Source organism: Myotis daubentonii, chromosome 9 (assembly GCF_963259705.1).
Source record: "Myotis daubentonii chromosome 9, mMyoDau2.1, whole genome shotgun sequence".
Taxonomy (NCBI): domain Eukaryota; kingdom Metazoa; phylum Chordata; class Mammalia; order Chiroptera; family Vespertilionidae; genus Myotis; species Myotis daubentonii.
In genome coordinates this window covers 22,846,989-22,869,928 of record NC_081848.1, presented here as the reverse complement: position 1 = coordinate 22,869,928, position 22,940 = coordinate 22,846,989, and the positions used below count along the sequence as shown (strand labels likewise).

General features: G+C 42.8%; 1 protein-coding gene and 1 long non-coding RNA gene across 2 annotated transcripts in view; one reads left to right on the top strand and one right to left on the bottom strand.

Annotated features, from left to right (window-relative positions):
• MAML2 (mastermind like transcriptional coactivator 2) overlaps positions 1 to 22,940 on the bottom strand; it is a 357,003-nt gene that overhangs the window by 260,265 nt on the left and 73,798 nt on the right. The window lies entirely within an intron of this gene.
• Positions 2,224 to 22,940, top strand: part of LOC132240643 (uncharacterized) — a 139,866-nt gene continuing 119,149 nt past the window's right edge. The window contains exon 1 of the long non-coding RNA XR_009454369.1: positions 2,224 to 2,320. This is a non-coding gene — a long non-coding RNA (uncharacterized LOC132240643). The remainder of the gene's footprint in view (positions 2,321 to 22,940) is intronic.

The window sequence follows — 22,940 nt, the reverse complement described above, 5'->3', positions numbered from 1 at the left end:
TTTAGGACATCTATTTTGAACATGTGTTGGTTCAGTTACAACATTAATATTTGGGTCTTGTTCAGTTCTGGGTACTGCACATTATTGCAATTCTAGCCTTTGGCTATGGCGACTTGCTTTATGGGCTTGCCTGCGTGCCCGTGGGAGGGTGGCTGGAGCAGAGAACGGAAGCCCATTCCCACCACGGCCACTAGAGCCTTCTGTGTGCCAGAGGAATCAGCTCACTCTTCACTTTGTTTTGCTCGAGGAGAACTCAACAATGCAAGCACCAAACCAAGAGTCATTAGCATGCACCCACTCTCCACTCTCCGTAGCCTGGTTTAAAATCCTAAGGCGTGGCTACGCAAAGTGACTTATTTCCCATTATTTTTATGAAAACGTGCAACGTTCTCAATGTTTTGAGTCTTCCTGAAGCTGTTTACTTGAGTGCACTGTGAAGAAAAAAGAAAGGGAAAAAAAAAAAAGGTCTTAAAAAACTCCAGGGATTAAAAAAAAAAAATGCCCCTTTACCCTTATTTTGCAATTGCCCTGGTTGTGAAATCACCAGACTGAAAAATACGGGAGGAGTGTTGAGGGTGGGATTTTGGTAACAAGAGTTCCTTCAGGCTGTAAACAAAGCGAATTCATTAAGAGAAAGAAACAGAGGTGGCAGATTTCATCATAAAACAGGGGGAACATCTTCCAGCTGAAGTATAGATGCAGCACGAAACGCAGTGGTACATTTTTTAAAAACTCCAGTTCCTGCGAGCTGAAACAGAACGTTTCAATTGGCTCCGTTCATGAGAGCCATCTGCACCTGCTCACAAAACAGCTTAAAGGGGGAAAAGTCTGGAGGAAGGATTTTAACTTACACAGACAATAAGATATAGCCTCTGGCACACAGGCCCAGAGAAAGCCGGAGCGGTCTGAAGCGAGGGTAGCATAACTGTTTAAAACGACCAATCAATAATAACCTAAAATCGGCTCACAGCACTATTTCAGTTTTACCTGTGGCAGCTACACTTGCCTGGTCTGGTTGTATGTTAAAAAGTTAGGCGATTAAAATTCAATTACATGGGGTTTTCTTTTATGTAGCCTAGGGTTGAATGAATTACTGGCAGGAAACCTTAGCTCATGAATTCAATCAAAAAATGCTTTCATTTGTCAGAACTGCTTCCTGCCTGTCTCCTTTAAACATCTGCTCCTCCAGTACAGGGAGAACACACACACACACACACACACACACACACACACACACACACACACACACCCCACACACCCTCTTTGTTAAAATAATAAGCAATACCCAAACTTCCCTTGCAAAAGTTACAGATTCTCTCCTAAACACACACTTGCTCCCAGTAGAGTTTATTTAATATATCTTTAATAGCTTCCTTGTACTCCTCTCTTCCTTTCCGCTTTTAAATTCTGGATAATCTCAAGTTGACAAAAGGAGACATTTTTAAAATGCGAACCTTCGCAGGGATAAGCCTGGGCCAGCCTGCAGGCCAATGAGAAGGAAGGAGCCTGCGGGGAGGGGGCCGGCGGGCGGCAATGGCCCGCGCTCCTTACATGGCAGGCGCTTCCTGCCAGGGAGGGCCAGCTCCGCACAGAAATGGGCGGAAAAAGGCAGGAGGCCTTGCTCAAGTTCCAGCCATCCGCGCGTGCCCGTGTGGCTCAGGCCTCGCTGGAGCCGGCACCTGAGGACTCCACTGCCTTCTTCTCATCAGCTTCAGTGCCCTTACCCACCCGCCCAGAAGGAAGGGCCAGCTGTTCAAGTTAAAACCAGAAAAGCTGCAAGTTCCTTGCAAACAGCCATCCTTGGAACAGGACCTAAGTCCTTGAGTCCACCCGTCCGCCCTACCTCTGCGCTGAGGAACCCCTCTGGGGCCTATTTCTTTGCCTAAAACTCGTGCTGTTTTTCCCTCTAGAGATGTCTGGAGAAAAAGTAGTAAAACTGGAAGCTGTGCTACCTATCTCAACCCCGTTTCAGATCTTTTAAAATATGGTCACCCCGCTTTTGAGAGCCTGTGTCACCCTAGAGCAGTGGTTCTCAACCTTCCTAATGCCGTGACCCTTTAATACAGTTCCTCATGTTGTGGTGACCCCCAACCATAAAATTATTTTCGTTGCTACTTCCTAACTGTAATTTTGCTACTGTTATGAATCGTCATGTAAATATCTGATAGGCAGGACGTATTTTCATTGCTACAAATTGAACATAATTAAAGCACAGTGATGAATCACAAAAACAATATGTAATTATATATGTGTTTTCCGATGGTCTTAGGCGACCCCTGTGAAAGGGTCGTTCGACCCCCAAAGGGGTCGCGACCCACAGGTTGAGAACCCCTGCCCTAGAGGGAAAGGCCATCTGCTTTAGGAAGGCTTACCTAGAATTCATAAACATTTCAAACTGTACAGAACGGCGAGGCTTTAATAAGACATGGTACATAGCACAACCAGCTGTTGTCTCATGGTGGAGAATGCGAATGTTTTCATATCTAAGCTCTGCTTGTAATTCTATAAGTAGAAACGGAAGCACCCTGTTACTAACTACACTCTTCTTATGAATAGAAGATCTTGAGTTGGAATGATTAGAAAATCACTGGTATTCCCAAAGGTACCACAATCAACACTTCATAATTTCTACATGTTTTATTATTGACCCTTAAATTTTTTTTTTTTTTAAAAAGGGTGATTTGGTTAAAGCCATTTATTGTTAAAAACAGTAATAACATCAGCTAACATTTCCAAGCCCTCACTGTGCATCATCACTGTTGATACAATGTTTTTTATATGTATTATTTAGTTTACTATGTTAAGCACATTTGAAGAAATAGAGGTTCAGGTCATTAATTTGCTGTAGGCCAGAGAATAGGTAGGTAGCAAAGCTGTGACTTGTACCCAACACTTGGAGCATATACCCATTATTCAAACATCCACCCAACCACTCATCCATCCACCCATCCATTCTTCTACCCAATATAAAATGCCTGTTATTTGGAAGATATAGTCAAGCAAAATGAAATAGATGTACATAAAACTTTAAAAAAAACCCACACATACATCTATTTTTATCCAAATGAAACATAAGGCACACGAGCTATCTTAAAATGATCTATCAGATGTCAGATTAAAGACATACACATACTGAACTGTAGAAACACTGAATAGTACAAAAATAAATAAATAAAGTCAATGAAACTGTTATCAACAAGAAATCCAATACTCCTTTGACATACAAAATATGACACTCAAGGTATTTCTCAAAAGCCCGATTTTTTTCTTGAATTTTCCAAAGAATTTGCAAAAATAAGTTCAGGGAGCATTTGGGAATAGCAAGTTTCCAAAACAAAACGCGCATAGCTAGATTCGCTTGTCAGTTTTACCATTTTCTCTTCCAGTGGAAAGTTCACTGGACAAATTAAAATGTTGCCTTAGGCAGGATGTGAGAATGTTTTTGTAAATCACAATTTATGGTATATTAATGCCATGTGAAAGTTCTCTTTCCCAAACAAGAACCCACATGAAACTTAGTTATTAAACCTTAAACAAACCTTTCTTACATACCTAGAAGCCTCAAATTGAAATGACCTATAAATGGGTTTTTAGATTTCTTTTTAATTTAATTCCTGAGTGTATGGGGCAAAAGGTTACATCCTTTATATAAACTTCTGCTTTGGGTGAAAACCAATATATCCTCATTTTGAGGTCTCATTTGAAATGCATCAAAGTCGGTTGATTTACTTCAATACCAGCTTGTATGGGTTATAAAATTGGGACCCAAATTAAACTATTTCATCAGAATCACACAACCATGTTTAATTCTTTGCATTTCACACTCAACAAAAAATGTGAAGGTTTATCAGGTGCTAGGTACTATGCTAGGCACTACGGACTCAAACGTTCATAAAACATGGTCCCTACGCTGGGAGAAGTCAGAAACTCATGAAAGAGACCAACAGGGAAATACATCTTAGAAACTGGGTAAATGCCAAAAATGAAGCATAACCCAAATGAGGCAAGGACTCCGAAGGAAAGAGTTATCAATTCAGGGAAGGCCTCTTTCTCTACAAAGCATCTCATTCATCCCTTCAATAAATCTTTATTGGATTTTGGAGGATAAGGAGGTGTTTACAGGTGGGCAAGGTAGAAGAAACATCATATGCAAAAGCATGACGTTCTGAAAGTGATTTTATGTTCGGGGACCTAGTTGAAATACGTACAAGATGTGATGGAAGCACAAGGGGCCAAGTGATTGATTCTGCCTTGGGTGTCGAGGAAGGCATCAGAGAAGACATAGCTATCTCCTGAATGCATCCACAAACTCCCCTTGTAGACTGACAGTTCTGAAAGCCCTCCAAGGCCCTCTAATACAGATGAATATCAACCCAGTGAGAGAATTACCGTGACATTTCAGTAGAAGTCCAGATGGAGTTAAATGTACCCAATTTATTTGGTGAGCAACAATGAAGTGTTCGCACATGCGTAATAGAGAAAGTTCAGGTTGCGCTTGCAGCAGTATCACACCCAGGAAAATAGTTACCCATGGTGGCTGATCGATGTTATTAACGTATAGTTTGAGGCCTGCTCCCAGGACACTATTAAGGAGATACACCAAGTTTGTCAATTAAAAATGGCCACCTCCCCTTAGACCAGCAGTTCTCAGACTCCTCACCCTGTCTCAATTGTTCATTCCAAGTGAAACAAGAGCATGATTCATACCCCCCAGTTGCTTTTCTTTTCATGTGTAGCATGATCAAAAGAATAATTATACAGAGAGGAATTCTGCAAAGACAAAAATTGTGTGTGATCCTCCTTACATAAGGACCCAGTGTGCTGCTGCAAACCCTCTGATTTGTTCTGTTGACTGGCAGCTTCAGGTTACAAACAGGGAACAGAGAGCCCTCATTAACATCTTCCTAGCCTCCAACAAATATAGAGTCAGCTCAACACACCCATTTAGTTTTGACAAGTACATATCAGATGCAGACCATGCAATAATAATAAACCTTAGTAAACAGTTTGCTGACTTCTAAGGAAAGAGATGGGGCATGTACAGCTCAGTTAAGCAACTCTAGAGAAAGTTTGGAGAGCTTGCTAAGAGAATTCCGAGATAGGAGTTCAGTGGCTGGAAAAAAAAAAAGTCACTGTGCTTTTAAGCTCTTCCCACACACTCTTGCTACACAGCTCATACTCCCACCCCAACCCACATGCATGAAGCCTAGATCAGAAAGGGAAAAGGTCAAGATTCCTATGGAGAAATTGTAGCACTTTTTATTGGGCTGGTAGATTGAAATCTGCCTTCTGAGAATTAATTTCCCCTGGGTTCATTCCAACTTTGTCCACCCTATACATGTCCCTGCCCCTGCCTCTGCAGAGCGTACGGTGGCTGAAGAGGAGCACACACAAGAGTTTGCCAGCCTCACCCAGACCCTGTACCACTCACCTCAAGTGGGCCATCACTGCGGCACCAATTCTAGTACCTTGCTCCATCCTACATGACTGTTTCATACCTTTTCCTCTCTCCTCAAACCTCCAGCACTTCCTGTCCAATTCTGACTCCCAGTTGCTAGATGAACTTGTTTCCTGTCTCACTGAGAAAACAGAAGAGAACTTCCACAACATCCCATCAACACACCTACCCCCTTAGCCGGCTCTGTGTACCTGCCTTCTCCAATATGGTCGTTACTATGCACATGTGGCTACTGATCACAGGCAGCTGGTCCAAACTGAGATGTGCTTTTTGTGTAAAATGCACTGTGAAAATTTAGAATTGAAAGCGAATGTAAAATAGCTCATGGATAATTGTTTTATATTCAGTACATGTGTTCTGCAGATAGTGGGTTACATAAAATCATCAAAATTAATTTTACCTGTTTCTTTTTGCCGTTTTAACGTGGCTACCAGTTGGATCATTCTCATCTGTATGCAAACATGCTGCTATATCTCCTACTAAACAAAGAAAAACAACTGCTGACCACGTCTCTTGATTCAGTCATCACCTCCTTTCTTTATATCATGCCTTCTCAAAAATATCATCTATACTTACTGTCTCCAACTCTTCTCCATTTCATTTCTTTAAATTCACTTCAATTCCCTCCCTTTCCACCAAAACAGTTCCTGTCAAAAGCGTGTGCTGGAGCCAGCAGGAGCCAATTGTTAATAGGTAAGAATTTTGCAAGCTACCCGTTTAAGCATTTGTAGCTAGAAATTGGCTGTGATGGGAGCATTTACAACATGGAAATTGGTAGAAACAACAAATCAGGGTTTCATCGTTGTTTTTCAGAGAGCCAGTTTACCATACACCAGTGATTAAAAGTTACCAATGGCCTTCACCAAACTTTGTAATCAACTATCAGTCCTCAGCTTACCTAATTCATTTGCAACATTTGACATAATAGACAAACACTTCCTCCTTCTTAACTTTTTCTTCACTTGCCTTTACCATCTTCTTCTATGGCTTCTCCCTCACTGGACAGTCCACCTCTGTCTCCTTTGCTGGTTCTACTTCGACACTCTGATCTCTAAGAATTGGGAGAATCTCAGCACTCAGTCCAATCGCTCTTCTTTTCTTTATCTATATTTCTTTTCTGGTGTTTTCTGTGACCTTAAATATCCAAATGTAAACTTTTGGGCCAGACCACACATATGAATTCCAGCTTACCTATCCCTCTGCCCACTTGACATATTCACTTGTTGCCAATAGGCATGTCTAATTTAACATGTCCAAAATGAAAATTCTACTTTTCCTCCCCCTCCCTCCCCATTGCTAAACATGATATTCCCCAAATATTCCACAGCTCAGTAAATGGCTATTCTAGTTATACAGACCAATGTTTTTTATCCTTGGTTCTGCTCTTTGACATCTTATATCCAGTGCATTGACATTCCTGTTGGCTCTATTTTCAAAGCATCCTATCTTACTGGTACTTAGAATAGGAGCAAATTTTTCTAATAATCTACAAAGCCCTCTAAGGCACCCGGCTATGTGCCTGACCTCACCACCCACCCATCTCCCTTAGCTTACTCTGATCCAGCTGGCTCAGAGGCTTTGCACTTGCTGATCCCTCTGCCTGAGAACTCTCCCAGGGGGTTGCATGGCTCACTCCCTGACCTCCTGAATGACCATCCTGTATGAGATTAATCTCATCGATGGCACTTATCACATTATGAAACACTATACTGCTACCTGTTGGTCTATTTATCATCTGTCTATCCTCACCAGGCAAATTATTTGTTTTTCATTGCTGCACACGTACACCTAGCACCTATTAGCGTACTTAGCTCACAGGAAAGGCCCAATAAATGTTTGTTGAATGAATGCAGAAACGGATGTCACATTACCAGCTTTGGATCATGAGGAAAGCTACTGCCACTTTTTGTTCTGTGCAAAGCATTAAGTAATGGACATCTGAAATGGCAAAGTATTTATTTGATTTCTCAGCCAGTCTGCCTCTGCATAGATTCAACAGTGAGGGAGGCTTTGGGGAGTGGCAAATCTAACTCAATTTGAAATGAATGGTGACTCATTTGGTGATAACGACATAACAAACTATTTTAACATTGTCTTTTTAAAAGGGGGGTTTGAGGGATGTCTTCATCTGAAGTCCCTCTCAAGTCCCTACCAGGAGTTCATGCCAGAAGAACTCTAATAGAATCAACTGGAATTATCCCCTAGGACCATGACCATGACCCTGGTTGATTTGTGGAGTGGGGTGGAGGAAGGGTAAGAGACAATGAGACAAATGCCAAATGTTTTAACGAGTTTCTATAACTATCATCAAAGTAGTTTTTACAAATTAAATAAACATAACGATGTTTATTTTCACCTTACCCCTCTTTCTCTCCTGCCATTGACTTGCTCAGAAAATTGAGGTTGATGTTTCCCAGTGAAAACCATGTCCTCAAAACTCCTTTCTAGTAAACTCCAGGTGGTAGGGGCCAGGCTTCACCCGCAGGATTTTCATAGGTGGGGCTGGGTGTGGGGAGTGGGTGGTGGGGGACGTGTTTCTGATCTCTCTAGCTAGAATTCAGAACACATACCGTGACTCATACATGGCAATTGGTAGTCGATACTATCTTTTTTTTTTCTTCAAGATACTGGGATAATTATATAGGTAGGCCCATATTTTAATGATCTCTCATAACATTATTTTTATGGGAAAGTGTATAAGGAGATCCAAAATCTTGCTTTATAACTGAGTTTTTGGAATATAGATTATTTATGAATTGAAAATGCCTGCATTACTTTTATAAATTAGGTTTCTCGTTAAGTCCAAAAGCCACGTATGTTTTAGCCTTCTATGGCGATAGGAGCAATCAGCAGCGATTAGCTCTTTGATTTGTGAGGTATTAGAGGTTCCATCCACAGTTGAAAATATTGCAGAAGCAGCAATGAAAAAAACAGGGCTACAAATATGGACAAAACTAACCATTAAACACCAGATAGTAATGCAAGAATTCTCCTAGATGTATGGCCTGGTGAAAATCCATTTTTTTCTATATACTTTGTCCATAAAATTGTGTTTCTTATGTTGTTGAGGAATATGTATTTCTCTCTCTCTCTCTCTCTCTCTCTCTCTCTCTCTCTCTCTCTCTCTCTCTCTCTCTCCCCCTGCTCTCTTTGTCTCTCTCTCTCTCATCACATGCACATGCACATGCAGACACACACATATGCAATTGATAATGAAGTCCACCAAAATTTATTGAGTACTGACAATGAAAGTCTGGGTTCTCACAATACCACACTCCCACTCTCACAACTCCCACTATCATATCTTGTCTCTCTAAATAAACGTTTAGTTCCTCAAAGTTCTACTGCTGTTCCTTAACACTATTTTGCATAACCCCCCAAGCACAGAAATACCAAAGGCTCTGCCTATAACAGATACTCATCATAGGAAAGAAACCCACATAAAGAGTGATTTTGCATCTCATGTAAAGATGAGCAAAAAACCCCATCAGCACCACAGCTTCCCTTTACTTCTGAGACAACGCCAAGGAAAAGGGACTTTGATTTCCTGAATCTTCCTTTGACTTACCCTACTAGAGGAGAATCCATGCTGCAGCGACTCCTGAAAGCCACCGGAGATGTGCTGCTCTAATGTGACAAATGCCAAGGAATTCAGACATTAAATTGGAGTCCAAGCTCCCCTTCCCTCATTCCAACAGAAGAGAAACCAAAATCCACATGGAGTGGAAATCTTCGTTCGAGACAACAGGCAAAGCCTCTGGACCAGCTGGATCAGAGCATGTGTTGTCACTTACTAAGAGCAGATAGAATATTTCAATGCGATCTTGTTTACGAAGCAGATCCGCTTGTTACTTCTGTCCTATGGGGAGTGCTGCCTCTTTATAATATCAATTGCTGGGATTGTCTGCGGGCAGTGCCCAGGCAGAGGCTGGCCACCAGTGCGTGCCTGAAACCTTCAGAGGCTCCTTCAGTACCTTCCTCTTGGCTGAGAAAGACAACCTGGGATGCAAAACCCTATTCCTTTTCAAGAAAAGGTAAGACCACTCCAGCATATGTTTTTAATGAGTTATATTGTCTGACAGTGGGAAGGTAAATTCTCTCACAGGATTTATGGCCTAATTCTTAGCCATCTGAGTTCTGTTTATTTCACCTTGTCTCATTGCTCAGAGAATTACAATTAGATGGGAGCACCTCATGTCAAGGCATGTAATAGCTCCAGCATGGGACATTGTGACTGTGACACGTATTTTTTCTCTCTGAAAGTCAACAAAATGAATGGATAGTCTCCATGCCCCCTCTGGTTAAAGAGATGATAAACTCAATACACTGAAAGAATCATTTAAACTTATTTTTTAAAAGATAAAAACGTAGGTGGGACTTCTGAAAGGAATTGTGATAGGTCCTATTGAGATTATTGGAAAACACATAGGGAAAAACTCATTTGAAGTTAAAGAGTGGCAAATCCACACACAAAAACAAAAATAGCCATGTGAGACTGTTGCTCAAGATAAGGTTCTACTAAATCTATGCAAATAGTAATAACACTTTCTAGAAAGAGTTCTAAAGTAAGTCACACACACAAACCTCGGAGCAGCACAAAACATCCTTTGTTGCCGGACGTGAGAAAAACACACTCGCTTCTAAAAAAAGCCATAGGAAGGAAGTGGAGGAACCTCAGGGGCGAGTGGGAGTGTGAAAGGAATGCTGCAGCCTTTTTTTTTTTTTTTTTTTAACATGCAAGCTTTCTGTGGCCCCTCGTAGTAGGGCAGTAGTTCAAGTAAGCCAAGTAAAACCTTTGCGATATTTTCTTCCTACCCTGGAGGTGCACTATCAGCCACGGGGATTTGAAAATCCTGATAAAAGTATGTTGATATTCTGGCATTAAATTGCCCCAAGTTAAAAAGTTCTTTTTTAAAAATCAAAGGAACTCAAACACCTGCATTTCATTCTAATTTCACACATCTCAGAACAACTTAGACTGTCAAAAAAGAGTCAAAATTAAGGTTATCTGAGAACAAAGACAGGTAAGCAAGGCATTGTACTGAAAATTTGCAATGCAACAAAATGGACCTTATCTTGAGAGGATAAGTTGAAGGCTCTTTTGAAAACACAAATATATGACCTCGCTGGTTTCCCTCAGGGGATAGAGAGTAGGCCTGCAGACTGAAGGGTCCTGGGTTTGATTCCCGCCGAGGGCACATGTCCAGGTTGCAGGCTCGATCCCCAGTAGGGGGCGTGCAGGAGGCAGCCAATCAATGATTCTCTCTAATCATTGATGTTTCTATCTCTCCCTCTCCTTTCCTCTCTGAAATCAATAAAAATATATCTAAGAAAACACAATTATGATCATGTGGCCTCCCTGCTCAAAATCCTTTAATACCTTCTCATTGTGCTAATGATCACAAAATGATCAATGTGGCCTGCAAAGCTCTTCATGATCTGGTTGCTGCATACCTGGCAAGACTAGAGTCAGAGCTCACATCGACTGAATGATTATTTAAGGGCACAAGAAATTCTTTCAGTTCATCTCATAACACCACTTTGAGGTGGAGACTCTCATTGTCCCCGTTTTTCAGATGAGGAACTGGAGAAGCTGAGCTCCTTGCTGAAGAGCAGAAAGCCTGAGAGAGTGGTTGTCAGGCACTGTTTACTGAGGAGATCAATACACATTCCCAACCCCCTCTCTGTGGGCTGCCTCCATCGTCAGAGGAGGAAAGTCTTCATTCTCACTTTCCCTGCTTTCCTTACTATTTGGGGTGTGCTCTGGCCAGTGACACGCAGGGAAAGGCCCACCAGAGGACCTCTGAGGTTTTAACTCCCCTGAGGAAAGGACCTGGGACTGCACATCCTCCCCGCTCCTCCTGCCTCCAATGGGGCATCAGGCCTGGGGCCACTTGGAGACTCAGAGATGGCAAAGCCACAGATAGGAATGAGAGCAGGAGACGGAAAGGTTGGACCTGTGATGAGCTCCTCGAGCCCTGCACCAACCCTGGACTGCCTGTGCTTAGCCTTTCTGTTTTGGGGGACAATATCCTATCCTATATATGCTAATCTCAATAAGGCAGGCTTTCTAGTATTTGAAACCAAAAATATTCCTAACTGATCCAGCTGGGAGACCAGGATTCAAACTCAGGAAATCTGATTCCAGAGCCTGTGAGGATAATAAGCCCATTCCTCCCCACTGCGCTCTCCTCATTGCTCTCTTCGCTATGGCCACACCGACCTCCAAGTTCCTCAGAACCGCCATGTTTCTTCCTGCCCCCAAGCCTTCACGCTCTCTCCAGTGCCTGGAGGAACCCCCCACTCAGCCTCCAGATCTCAGCTTAAAGTCACCTCCTCCGGGAAGCCTTTCCTGATCTTTTCCCGTCTGCCAGACCAAGCCAGTCCCCTCTGTAGGTGTGTTCCTAGAAACCTGGTCCTCTGTAGCACTTATTCGAATTACAAATAACTATTGCCCGCTTGTCTCCCCGGCCACGTGGTAAGCTCAAGAGGTCGAGAACTGTGTTTCCAATTATACACAGCAGGCAGGCCATACATATTTATTAAATGAGTGAATAAATATAGGCATTGCTCACCCTAAGTGAATTCTTGAGCTGGGTCGACGGAGATCGGAAGTCACTCGTCTTACACATCTGAAACCACGTGGGCATTTCAGCCTGGAATACATTTGTTTGACTCTGTTGCTGCCGTAAATATCTCAACAGAAAGAAAGAAAGAAGGGGAACTGGGCTCCAGGGGTGAGTGCGAAGACAGAGGAGGTCCCAGTAAGAGAGGAGGGTTTCCGGTCCCAAGGTGGTGGCCGTCCCATAAATACAAAAGCACCACAAGGAGAAAGCACTGAGTGGCAGGATGGGAAGTGCGGATGAAAGCAGGGATTACCTTGTAAAAACGCGATTTTCAGCAGGCCAGATAGAGACACCGCGTAGTACGTTCTGTGATCTCAAGTTTCGCATTCAGTATTTTGGGAGGCTTTTCTGTGGGAAAATGTTTCTAATTTTATAGTGAAGTTGTAGGAAAATGTTGCCATTTATGTAAACTTTGCTTTCTTGCCAAATATTCCCGCAGCCCATCTCTCCCAATAAGCCAGAGATAATTCGTTGAATCGTCTTCTAAAATCACAGTCCTTTGTGCCATTCGAACACTTGCATCGCCCTGCAACTGCTGTTTTTACACTCCTTCCTCCCCCATGAGACTAAGTTCTTGAGGGTAGGAATCTGGTGACTTATTTAATTTGGGATTTTCAGCATGGAACACAGTGCTGGCACAGAATGTGAACTCACTGTGTCTTGTTATTACAAGGAATAAACAAAATGCATAGGCATGTGAGGCATTTAGTAAATACATGTCACATTGAATCTTTGATACAAGACTTGGAATTGTTTCCCTTTCAAGGTATTTGTTCAGTGAGCATAATTACAGAGTCTGCACTCCAACAAAGTCTCCATTATGAGGGAGGGGAAAAAAAACTAGAAAAGAGTCTTGGAGTTTTCCAGACACGATGAATTGAAATGGCCACCCCCTTTTTATCATCTGCATGGTTCAAGTGCAAAGACAACTCAGAACTTGAGATGGAAAACCAACCAACCTACCTACAATATTTCTCTGCTCACTAATCCTGACCATCCTGTCTTCTTCTCTCTTCACTTGTATTCTAGGGGGGATGGGGAACGGAGAAGGCAAGGTAAGAAGAAGAGAGACAGATGAGATGGGAAAGACAGCCAATAACACAAAGGAAAAGGATGGATTGGGATGAGAAGCAAACAGGAGAGTGATAAGAGGGCGAGAGGCGAGGATTGGAGTAATAGAAAATACAAAAAGAATGGAAGTTGATTACCTTCATTCTCTCCAGTCTCTAATTTCTCCATTCTCTGTAAAAGTACATGCAGATTTGGTCACCTGATCCTGATTTTATGGCCTGCTCAAATGTCACCCCTTCTTTCTAAAGAAATTAATTTAGTGCTACATGTCTTTAATTTTTACAACGACATGTCTGTGGCTTTTGACATCTCTGGGTCCTGATCATTAAAACCATCAACTAAGTCCAGAAACACAGCCCCAGAGTAGCTGTAGGCACACCCTTCATGGATGCTGAGTACAATCTATTTCCACATTGACAGAAAGTGAAACTTCTTCAGTGTACATCATAGCCCGCCTCCTTCATAAATATCACATGTTGTCATTTACATATTGTACCAATTAAATATATGTTGGTACTAGCTTAGTTACCCAAGTGGCTTGTACAAATGTGAATGAAACCCAGTGCTGAAATGGGATAAAACGATGTCGAAAATATCTGAGTAGCAAGAAAAAAAAATGTTTGCTTCAAATATATAGATTATATTTATTTCCTAGTGCCCGAAGAAAGAATGAAACTGAAAGAGACAACTTGCAGAAGCGTACACGTGTCTGAAACCCACATCCTGTTGTTATTCACTGCCCTGGCACAGAGGGGCTGGTTGGTGAACGTTCTCATTAGGGTCCCGTTAGCTCTGATTGGCAGAGGCCTTCTCCAAAGAGGGAAGTCCCGTTCCCTCTCACCCCCCTGCACACAGCTGGGCCACGGCCCAGGCACCACCCCTCACCGGCACCATTTACTGAGTAAACATCTAAGCCCACGAATACAGTGGTCTGACCCAGGGAGCTTACACCTTCAGCTTCAAATACTCTCCATGCTCCACTCCAGCCACTCTGAGCAGACTCTAAATCACCCAGGCACTGGGGCCATCTGCCCAGGGCCCAAAAGAAATGATCACAATGCCTGGGGAGGCAGCAGTGAGAATCAGAGCGACATGGTGTGCTCCGACTTTTGTTCCTTTTTATTTATCTACTTGGTTGAAATGCATGTGTTTTTGCTTCAGGCAGATGTTGCTGGTATCCTCCTCGCCTTTGGTACAGGAAGCTGTAGAAGGAGGGGAGGATGATTGGTGGGAAACAGGAGGACTTGCAGGGTGGGAATCAGGAATATTTTACAGACTGAATGGCATTTTCTGTTGGCCCAATGATTTAAAAAAAAAAAAAAAAGCGCGATTTGTAACTCTGTTCAGATCTCTTCCAAAGGGTGAGAACAATTCTAACAAACTCACAGTCCGCAGAGTTGCAGAGTGTTGTTTTAAACTTGTATCTTGAAGTTCCTCCTTTGTGTTACTCTGCCTCACAGCCACAGCCTCTTCCGAGGGAACGGCTCCCCGCATGTCTTTCTAATTTTCTAACAGGAGACCAGCCCCCTTCAAGATGTTCCACCAACACGGCCTTGTTTTCCTCAGATGTTTCTTTTTCCCCCCCTTTCTGAAAAGCATGTGTTGATAGACTACAGGGAATTGATTAAGATTTATTTTCTAGACAGCGTTCTCCCCCTTGCAACTGCATGTCGGCCTCCCTTGGAAGGAAAGCCAGGGCGGGTGAGTCGAATGCACTTTGCTCCACTGCTTCCATCTCAATAACCCTTTAAAATGAAAACTGCGCCGAGTGAAGTGAAAAGCTGGCCTCCATCTGGAAGCATTTACACACAGAGGTGTCTTTAGCTTCAGTTGTTTGTCTAGAATTTCCATTTATGCACCGACTTGCCTTTCTCCTGTGGGTATGCTGAAGACAACTGCTTGCAAAATCCATTTTATGCAACAATTCATAGGTTCCTTCAAACTCAATCAGGCTGGAGAGGGTAGCCATGACTCATAAGATTCCCGACACACACACACAAAAGCCAGAAGGGAAGGAGAGAGCTGGTCTCCAGTGGGCGCAGAGGGCAGCCGCCCGTCGGTGTATTGTCACCAAACCAGCTTCCTGCTTGGAGGACCTGGGCTTGTCTCGGTAAAGGTGTTAGCGCTTCTTTTTTTCTGAATAATCTCAACATGAATGACTGGGCTGAGCCCAGCATAAGGTGCCTGTCATCTTTCCATGGTTCAATATAAAGGTCATCTGAAGGAAAGCCTTAGGATATGCTTTCAAGATACTGACTTCTGATTTAAAGAAAAAAAAAATCAGGACGTCCTGTTCGAATCCCATCTTTCTTTTAAAGAAGCAGGGGAAGGGTTGCTGGACATCCACAGAGAAAGCTGATGGGACAAAAGGTTGTGGAATCCCAGAGACACCTGTGTCACACTCCTGCCGGCAGCCAGTCAAAGGACTCCTCTGAAAACATAGGTTCCAATGAGAGGCGGCGCGTCTGGCTTGCGGTCACTCTGTGGGGTGCGTGGGGGACGGGGAGGGAGCCAAAGTAGCAGAGATCAGGAGGATGGTGGAAGGAGAGAAGAAGAAAGAAAAGACAATGTCTGAAACGAGAGATGTCCGGTGACAGCCAGTCTGGCCTCGGTTGACACGGGAATCACTTTAGAGGAGATTTCTGGAGAAATGAGCGACTGGCCGACACTCATGTTCAATTCTCCGTTGCCCATCTCCTCGCTAGAAGGTAACGCGGAATATTTCTTTTCCCAGCTTCCCTTGCTCTTGGAATGGAGGGGCGGTACTGCACCGGCAGGGTTCAGACCAATAAGTCTGCAGGCGGAGGGGCGTGCTTTGGGGAACCCTCAGCTTTCCTTGATAAAGGCACATCTTTGCTGGCCCTAGTCCTCCCTTCATCCCACTGTGAACGCCAGTGTGATACCTGGGCTTTGAGACTATGAGAGAAAGGGCAAGAGAATCACAGACACTGACCTCGACCCATGATAGTGAGTCACTAACCCTAGCAATAACCTATCTTCGGAGATAATGTAATATGGGGTTAAAAATCTCTATTTGTTTCAAACTCTGTCAGTCGGTTCTCTGTTATTTGCAGCCCCCCTCTTCCGCACACCTCCCCCAATATCCTAATTGATTTGTCAGGGGAAGCAGATCAAATAAGAAGCTATTTATTGTAGGAAAGCTTTTGGGGGAGAGAGGAGTTTTGAAAAACCCAACCGAAACTGAGTATCTTTCGGAAGGTAACAATTTAGCATATCCCTGAGCCTCATAATTTATTTTAATTCTATGCCTGCAACAATTTAGCATCTTTACTCCATACAGTGGTTCATGATACTTATTTAGATGAAAGACAAGACATCATATAAGCATAACCATAGAATTACTTTTGATAAATGTTTGCATTTATGTTTATACAAGTCTCTAATGTTATTTTTCTGTGTAAGGCAAAGATATAAGCTAATGGATACTTGGCTTACCCTTAGTCCTTTTATTACACTGGACCATTTTCAGAGAATTTTAAAAGAAATTTAATATAATGAATAAAAAGAGAAAAATAATCTTGGTTGATCACTGGTGAGCTACATGACATTGTGCAAGTTATTTCATCTCCCGGAGCCTCATTCCACTCTTTTATAAAATGAAGAGTTGGATTAAGTAATTCTTTCAGCTCCATGTCTTAAGAAGTTTGATTATAAGCAACCAAGTTATCCAACCATAGAGAATTTTATATTTCTCTTTTCATCAACATGTATTCTATCAGCAGGAACAAAAATCTAAATTTAAAAACTTATATTTGATAGTGTCAGAGTTTATAAAAATCAATGGCATTCTTGCACCCAAAGAGCATTTCCCTCCTTGCTTATTATTCTCTACTAGAGGCTCGGTGCACGGATTCGTGCACTGATGGGGTCCCTAGGCCTGGCCTGCAGGGATTGGGTGAAACCAGCTCTCTGACATCCCCCAAGGGGTCGCAGATTGTGAGAGGGCACAGACCAGGTTGAGGGACCCCATTGATTCACGATCAGGGCCGGGGAGGGACTGCAGAAGGGCTCCAGGGTGTGTCCAACCCATCTCGCCCAGTCCTAATTGGCTGGACCCCAGCAGCAAGCTAACTTACCAGTCAGAGTGTCTACCCTCTGGTGGTCAGTGAGTGTCACAGTGACTGGTCAAACGGCCGAGTGGTCGGACACTTAGCGTATTAGGCTTTCATTATATAGGACTAGAGGCCCAATGCATGAAATTCATGCACGGGGGTGGGAGGTTCTTCAGCCTGCTCTGTACCCTCTCACAATCTGGGACCACTGGCTCCTAACTGTGCACCTGCCTGCCTGCCTGATCACCCCTAACCACTTTACCTGCCTGCCTGATCACTCCTAACCCCTCTAACCCCTCTGCCTGCCTGCCTGATTGCCCCTTACCACTCTGCCTGCCTTATCACCTCTAACTTCTCTGCCTGCCTGTCTGATCACCCCTAAGCACTCGCCTGCCTGCCTGCCTGATCACCTCTAACCACTCTGCCTGCCTGCCTGATCGCCCCTAACCCCTCTGCCTGCCTGCTTGATCACCCCAACTGCTCGCCTGCCTGGCTGATCGCCCCTAACCACCTCTGCTTTGGCCACCCGCCACCATGGCTTTGTCTGGAAGGACGTCGGAATGACGTCTGGAAGGTCGTTCGGCTGCCTGGTCTGATTAGCATATTGCGCTTTTATTATTATAGATGCTAGCATCTTCAAAAGGTGGTCTGAAGTCCTTGTATCTTGCTGTGTCCCACCCAGTAACTACTGAACTAGAATATCTGAGGATGGAACCCAAAAATCTGCAATTTTTCCACAAACATTCTGGGACATCTTGACATGTACAAAAGTTTGAGCACCACTGGTCTGGAAATAGTTGTTACTAAAAGTATGAAATTGAACTTGAGTAGATTAAAATTTTGTAGAGTGTGCTATGATAATAGAGAATTCAGTCACCAATTCAGTTTTTTACTTTTCTAAAGGTGCTGATTCAAGGTCATTTATAATGTTCTCAAAAATAGATTTAACTTTTCCCTCAATTAGCATCATCTAGTGCACAAATACAATTCACAGAAGTCAAAGTGAAAAGACTTCCCCCGGGAGCTTGCTTACTGATCATTTTGCTTCTTTTGTTTTAGTTTCCAGTCACCATTTGGTCTAATTTTAAAACTGAATCCATTTTTTAAAATCCTCACCCGAGGATATGTTTTTATTGGCTTTTAGAGAGAGAGGAAGGGAAAGGGCGAGAAAAGAGAAACATCTATGTGAGAGAGAAACATCGATCAATTGGTTGCCTCCCTTACATGCTCGGACTAGATCAAAACGGCAAGTTTTTAGATCAGCTGGTTGCAGGGGCCATGCTTTTAGGGTTTACTATCACCTCACCTTCCTGCATTTTCTGGCTTTTCAATCTTATCATCCACACGAAACCAAGGACTTTGCATTTCCTTTGTATCCGTGTATTTAGGGATCTCTATCTGGTTAGGTTTGATAGGAATCAGTACACTGTTGTCTAATAGTAAACTGCTTCCCATGAGTTTAAAAGACAGGGTTGAGAATACCGCAGTATTATAATAGCGACATAAACACTTTATTTCTCAAGAGTACTTTATTCACCCTAAGATTAGTTGTACTATCACTTCTTTAATCAATTGTGATTTATCCAGCTTTTCTTTTATTACCACGAAGTAAAAATGCTCTCTAAAATACCATGTCAAATTCAGGTATGTTTGGAACATACTATCTATGGCTGAGAAAAGTAGGAATTAGATCAGTAAGAGAGACTTACGTTGTTTTGCTAAGTGTTTCAAAGCCAAAAAGGCCATGTCAGAGACAAGATAAAACAAATAGAAGTAAACACACTGAATTAAAAATAAAAAAAGGGTAAAGCCATTATAATTTCAACAATTTAACAGCAAAGTTAGTCATTGCTATTTCATCACAATAATATGTTCGGCATTTCTAAAATGTTTCTCAATCAAAAAATGTTCCGTGTATCTTGCAAAAAATCAAACTATTAATGAATCATACATAGCACCTTAAAAGGAAGTCTGTTGCCCACTGCGAAAGATGAGTAGCTAAATGGCTGGTCACTGCGCACTGATGACCTGCATTCACCTAAAGGGAGAGCTCAGGACATTTTGAAACAGAAAGGAGAGGTAGGATGGAGTCCTGACACTTTATACACCCATTCGCACCAGGGAAATTCCTTTGAGTGTGTACTTTGGCTCTATGGTGTGGAAGGAGGTTGGTGTGGCCACAAGGACCCCTTTGAGTAGTGAAAGAGGTTCCCAAATTGAAGTCAAGAGACTCGGGTATGTGTTCGGCCACCCTTACTTACTAGCTGCATAGCCCTGAGCATGTCACAATCTCCACGAGCCTGCTTGTGCGCCCATAAAAGAGCTGTAACATCCGTGTATTAAAATATCTCCTTCGCCCTAACCGGTTTGGCTCACTGGATAGACCGTCGGCCTGGAGACTGAAGGGTCCCAGGTTCCATTCTGGTCAAGGGCATGTACCTTGGTTGCGGGCACATCCCCAGTAGCAGGTGTGCAGGAGACAGCTGATCCATGCTTCTCTCTCATTGATGTTTCTAACTATCTCTCTCCCTTCCTCTCTGTAAAAAATCAATAGAACATATTTTAAAAAATATATCTCCTTCTTGGGGCCTTTGTGAGGAAAAATGGAGGCAGTGTGTAGAAATCCCTCTGAAATAAATGCTGGTTGTGGTTACCATTCAAAGAAGGGCCAGATCGCTTCCCTAGATCCTATCATCTGAGCTGTGGCCAAGCACGTCTAAGTGTCTCCTGCCTGGGCTGTCATCCTACATTTGCCCACATTTGCCTCAGCGACTATTCATCCCCCTGTGAACTGGCTGGGGCGCTTTGTCCGACGCAGAGCTCACAGGCCCATAACCTTGGAAGAGCCCTCTCGCAAGCCAAGAGGCTGCCAGCTGTTGTGGAACTGGCCACGAGGTGTGGGACCCATCGGCTCATGTCTGTACCACCCAGACCCCCTCCTCGGTTCGGTATCTGGAAACTCTGGCTCCTGCATGCTGCTGGAGAAAAAAAAATGATCTCCAAAACGATACCTACCTCTGGCAGGAATGCGCATTGGAACAGAATAAGGCAAAAATAAGTCATTCAAACACAATATGCAAGAGTGTGTACAAATATGCTTCATGGCTGAACTTGAGCTCTTTCTGATTGTTAACATGTCCCGTTCTTTTGTGCCACCCACACAAAAATGTGTTCTATTAGGAGTCAGGTTCTATTCCTGACCTCTTAGTCACACTGGGCAAGCCATTTCCATTTCCCTCAGCCTGATTTTATCCATTTTGGAATCTCTCCTCCTCCACTCCGTTTTCCTGAGGTTCTGACTTTATGTCTTTTACGTTAATAAAGGAGGGTCTGCAAATTAAGCATTAGAAATTGTACTTGCTGTTGTTATAAGAGTTGTGATGCTAAACCACTTAAGATGCTTCTGAAAAGGTAGGAAATAGGACAAATCACTGACATATTTAATACACTAAATATCCTTTCTTCAGCCACAAACATACAATACTCTGTTAGGAGGGGATTTCTGAAGAGCAAGACACTCTGGCTTTCAAAAAGTTCGCTGATGGCCAAGACTTAACACTAGTGAGGCTATAATATTAACCCAAGGAAATCAGTGCATCCACATTTGCTATGTAAACAAACGGTATTATTTGCTCCCGAGTGCACAGAACAGTGTCAGCTGACTTCTATTAGGAATTTGGTAAAGACTGCCACAGAGGAGGACAAGCTACAGACAAGGCCAAGAAATGGCCAGACCAAGAATGCTCTGTGCAAAGCGTCTCAGTCCGTGCAAATGGACAGACAGGTGGGGGCCCTTGCCCAGCCTCCGTGCTTGGAAAAGGGGAGCCAAACATGTGATGGAAAGACAAATGATATTTTCCCCATGAAATACTCCTGCAAGTGGTATAATCTTTTAGGGAAATAACTAGAATATGGCTTGTGATGCAGCTCACAGTACTGAAGTCTGCACAGTGGACGCCCTATTCCAGGGGTGGGCAACCTTTTTGTGAGTGCATGCCAAAACCAGCAAAATCTCTGACTCAAAATTCTTCTGCGTGCCAACCCTAATTTTTTGAGAACATGTTACACCTACTTGATAACTCGTAAGGTGTACATATGTGAAGAACCTTGAAGAAATAATAAAATTCATTTGAGCGACAAAAACACAGTATATGATGATGAAAAATACATTTATTTTTTAATGTATACATGTACACTGATAGTCCGACAGAAAACTTTATGATTCCGTTTGATATTATCAGTGGGACTTTTGCTGCTGCATCACTGATGACAGAGATTTTACATCAGGTTTATATTTCATGACCTTCAGAGATATGCACGAGCTACTACTTTCATTTGTCAGGCTACTCCTATTATGAGACTTAACAAAATTCATCACTGAGAACAAAGATTCACAAGCGTATGTGGATGAAACCAAAACACTGGTCGGATCTAGGAAGGCAGGGAGAGTTAAGGAAGAGGCATAGAAATTGTTCTTCCCCTCTCTCTTCAATCCATGTCTATGGTCTTTAAGATAACTTGTTATGTAAAATTATTTATTTATCTAAGATGCCCCTACACTGAATTTATCTGAAAAATTAAAAAGTTGATATTAAGAAAACAATTATAAATGGAAGATTATAAGAGAGGATTTCGCGTGCCAGCAAAAGTTACTGGCATGCCATGTTTGGCATGCGTGCCAGGGGTTGCCCACTCCTGCCCTATTCCAAAGAGCAGGGAAGATGGCCCTTCTACGTCACCACTAAGCTGGACTTTCAGAAGAAGACAGTCTTTAGAGAACCATGTAGTGGTGTCATTCTGACCTTCACTGATAAAGTGAAATTGCTTTCTAATAAGTTGCATCTCAAAATAAGCTTTGAACGCTGGCTTGTCCTCAAGGATAGAACCTTCTAGGTTTCCTGGGCTGTGACAGGCTTTCACTCTTCTGCATTAAGTATGTGCCAAGGACATGCCTCAATGAATACAACACTCGTGAAGTCGTGTGATAGTAAGGCTCCTCTGTGATGGAATGTTCAAGGCATTTAAATAGAAAGAGTTGAGGCTTACCAAACCGTAAGTTGGCTGAAAAGCAAATCCACTGGGCACGTCGCATATTCTTTCACATAGTAGGTCCACAAGTAATTTTTAAGGAAATGCATGAGTGGCCGTGCAACCTTCTGAGAAAGGGCATAGCATTCCTAAATGTACAGTTTAGTACATGTGCAAAACCTAGCAGTGAAAGGCAGAAGAGTTCCTTGCAGATGTAGCAAATGTATCAGCTACTTGGACTTTCATGAAAAAATACACGGTGTTTAAAGAAAACGGTGAAAATCGATAATGGAGTCAGTCAGTGCTGAGCTAATGACTAAGGTACAGAAAAGTATTCTCCTGGAGAATGAGCTGATTTAAATAAACCCGGAGACAATAGAAAAATTATGTCTCCCTTAAGTGAAACTTCTGTCCCACCTATGAAGATTGTGGCACAAATAGACAAAAGAGGGGAAATATATGATTATAGATGTTTAATCCAGCCAACACAAATAAGTGCCTATCCATTTCAACACAGTGTAGGATTGCTCAGTTTCTAGCTAGGGGGAAAAAGAGAGGAGGAAAAAAAAAGCATGAGGAAAAAAAACCTTCCCTACAGTCCCCCCAAGGCAACCAGAAAGTGAAACTTAATTAAACAAGTGAAATGTAATTACCTGCTGCTTACGGCTCGTGGTGCTGATTTGC